Genomic DNA, 3,928 nt, shown 5'->3' on the forward strand with positions numbered 1-3,928 from the left:
AGGAGCTGGCAGGCTAATGACCACTTAATGTCTGAGCTGACTCCATCACTGATTTATGTTCTAATGTGCACCTTTGTGGGGTGATGTCTAGACAATTTCAAGGTTGCAGTGCATGTGTGTTTGCTCCTTACATCACTTTTACTCACTTGCACGGACTCAACATGAAGGTATGCTAACAGACAAACCAATTAAGTTTCCATATTCCATTCTTCATAATTCATTTAAGCCTTTAAAGCCAAGTGTATCGTATTTGATACATGCATTTTTGTGAGTTTTTGAGACTTTACATTATGAGCGTGACTTTTTTTTTTAAACTCAAAAATGATATAAATTGCATGACAAATTTTTAGTGACTAAATTGCAAATATATGGCTTATTCAGCAAACGTGATACAAATGAAAACTCATACATGCAGATTAAAACACTCCATTATCGAAAAATGAAAGATTTCTGGTAGTTATTTCATGGTTCAGGTTTTAAAGTGTTAATGGTACTACTAAGAACTGCTACAAAGTATTTTTACTTTATTATTTACTACCTTTGGCAGTAAATACTTTTGTAAGAAAAGTGAATAAAAATAAACAAGTTTAAGAATTTCAACAGTAGCTACTATGACACCAGAGTGATTAAGTATAGTTCTCACATCTCTTTCTGGATTTTATAACTTTGCTTACTTCTACTACTTTTTGACAGATTCCAACCGCTGCTGGCCGGTCAGAGTATTTATTTCCTGCCAGATGCCAGAAGTTCAGAAATGAAGGACAAACAACTCCCGCCTCAGGTGTCCAAACTGCTCAGATATGTTTGAACATGTTCCAGCATGTCTGAACAGGAACACCACACCTGGAGCTGGTCACAGTCAGAGGCCACACTGCAGGTCCCCAGATTAGGCTAGAAGCCCCCGCCTCCCCACCCCAGCTCAGTCTGCATAGTAAACAAGGCCTATAAATTCAAGACTGACTGGCCACAAAATGTCACTGACATCCTTCCTTGTTTCATGGATTTAAAACATAAGTGGCTGCTGACATGCATCAAATTCATTTTCCCGACAAAAAGGTCCTTAGGTGAACTCTAAAACACGAGGTTTAGGTATTACGGCTGCTTTAGTAGAGTTGAAATATTTCAGGATGTGAGACTAGTATTAGATATGACAACTTAATTTCACTACCTTGTGGTAGCTCAAAATAAGGAAGTAAATGGAAAGTAAATGCTCGCTGTGTTGAAATATGTGGAGGATGTACTACTGCAGTGATGACAGTTCTTACAGCAATGAATGTGGCAGATCATTCTGTTACCTTCTAATATTCTATGAATCTTTAGTGAGCAACACTTAAGTTCTTTCACATTCAACCACTCACCACCTCCAACTTTATCTCTTTCCATGCCATTTTTCTTATCATGTTTCCTGCATGCAATATTTACCAAAAATGCCTTCTTTCTTAGGAAATATATAATTTATCTTGCACCGAACACATTCTGAGTGTATTTATATTTGCCTTTTCAAACATTATGCACACAAGATAGTGAGTTCTTAATAATTTCATTTACGTCTCATCCATTTACACATTACTCATCCCGACTTCCTGCTTCACTCAGAGACGTAAAGAACCACAGCAAAACCAGACTTTGACGTGTCAAAGATGTCAAAACTTCTCTTCAGATTACACAGAGGGGTATTTTTCAGACTGTCTTTTCTTTAGTTGCATGCCAAGGGGAACATTTAAAAAAAAATCCTTAAACCTCATGGAAAGATTTGGAAGGAGTAAAACAAACAGTGAAAGAATGTTATCGAAAAAATATGAGGAAGGATTAGTCAGCAAAGCAGGGCAGATGAGTTGTTTGGAAAAAGGCAGCACGCAGGTTTTCAAAAAGTCAGCATGTACAGCAATAAACGTTAATCTTCATAAAGTACGGTATGATTTTTAATCAAGAACCACAATAAGAAGTGGCTCCTGGCTGGATGAGAGAATTAAAGCATGACAGAAGAACAGACGTCAGGGGTTTTATAAGTCGGTAAATAAAAGAGATAAACATCACAGTTTGTTATTTTTCTCCAATTTGTGACGTTAAAGTTTTTTTTGTCTGAAGCATCTGCCAAACTTCTTTTGCAATCAAGTACTTTTTGTGTATCCACTTTCCTATCAATTCTTACTTAAGTCAACAATTTCCTTTATTTCATTTACACATTAATTTTTCACATGAAATTTTATCAATTTAAGCAAGAGAGTAAATTTCTTCTGCTCTTCAGCCACTTTTTAAAACCTTCACCAGTTTAAGAAGTTTCATTTCTTTTTCTGAACACTGATAATTAAAATGATAGTTTTCGTTCCGTCTAATGTATTTTAGTCAAAATATTGTTCTGTTTTTTACTTTGTAGCATTACCACATCTAATCTCACCTCCTTTTACTTCAGCTCACCTCACTTTGTGGCTTTACTTAATTTTAATTTACAACCATATGTCATAAACGGCTGTGTAGCGCTGGCAGGATAGGACCCAAATGTATTGTCACAGGCATGACTTAAACTCCAAGAACACAGCTTCATTTGCTGAACAATGCGATGCAAAACTATATAGGGAAACCTATGAATCTGAACATACAAGGAGAATTACACAGCCTGGAGGGAGATCACGACACAGGACCGAGGGAGACGCTGACATAATTACACAGAAGGATAACGAGGAAAGTGAGAACACATGGGGAACACAGCTGACATGAATTAACATGACACCACAGGTGAAGCACAACTAGACATCCTGAAGGTGGAAACACGAGACCTTCACAATAAAACAGGAAACGGAGGTACATGACACAGAAGTGGAGGAAAGCCATAAAAAACAGAACAGCCTAGGCATTACATGAATAAACTCAAGACTAACTAAATGAATTTAACAATAAACTATATGACATAAAAATGCAAGAACACAGAAAACTGGGTCAAATGACCCAGGACCACGACACCACAGGTAGCTGTCCTTCAATTTCTTTTGTACTTTTCCTTATCTTAACTTACTAGACTTCAATTTTCTTAACTGCTCACTTTGACATAAATTCAGTTTTATTTACATCATCACGTTTTATCTCATCTGGTTGAAGAACCAATTAGCAAGACACACTCACTGCTCCACCTAGAGGATTGGTTAGACATGAGTGATTACCAAACTCCAGTCCTCGAGGACTTTTCCATGTGTCCCTGCTTCAGCACACCTAAATACAATTTGTAGGTCATTAGAAAGACAAGTAGGTTTAAGTAAATCTAAGTGTTTGGAAAAATGTACTTCTATTGCACCATGTTCATTCACTCATGAGCTGCTGTAACATGAATCAAATGGCTGAATTGCTGCCTCAGCATGCAGTCAAATCTATAGAAGCTGTGTCCCAAAACATAGGCTGCCTCCTCCTGAGGCCACACTTGTAGACAGATTACGTCACAGCGATGCGCTGAAGGCTGTCCCAATTCGTAGATTCCCCCAAATCCGGCCGACAAATGCGTCCTCCTTTTCCTCAGATTTGAAGCAGGGGTCAGGTGTATCCTTCGTGGCCCACCAAATCCCAGAATTCATAGCGTGGCCCAGCCAATTCCAGTTTCCAACAATGGCGGCCGCTACTAAGTTTTAAAATGACTCTTATTACACTTTCTGGGTCACAAAATAAACTTTTAAGATATTTTCAGGCAAGAATGTAGCGGTGTGAACTTCAAATATCTGCTTGGTTTATCAAGACATCACATATTTGCAAAAGTGCTCCGACGTTCTCGGAGATGTCTGTTACCCACCTGCTCGATAGCAAGCCGGGGGGTTCAATGGTCATTTGAGTCTGCGAGAACAGCAGACTCCCGGCTTCATTGTTTTCAGGCCCCCGCGGTCTTTCACTACTCAGGTTAAACATGATATATAAGTCACTCGGATAACTTAAAAATGTTATTGTT

The sequence above is a fragment of the Pundamilia nyererei genome, unplaced genomic scaffold, assembly GCF_000239375.1.
Source record: "Pundamilia nyererei isolate P.nyererei 1_Seehausen unplaced genomic scaffold, PunNye1.0 scaffold00155, whole genome shotgun sequence".
NCBI lineage: Eukaryota > Metazoa > Chordata > Actinopteri > Cichliformes > Cichlidae > Pundamilia > Pundamilia nyererei.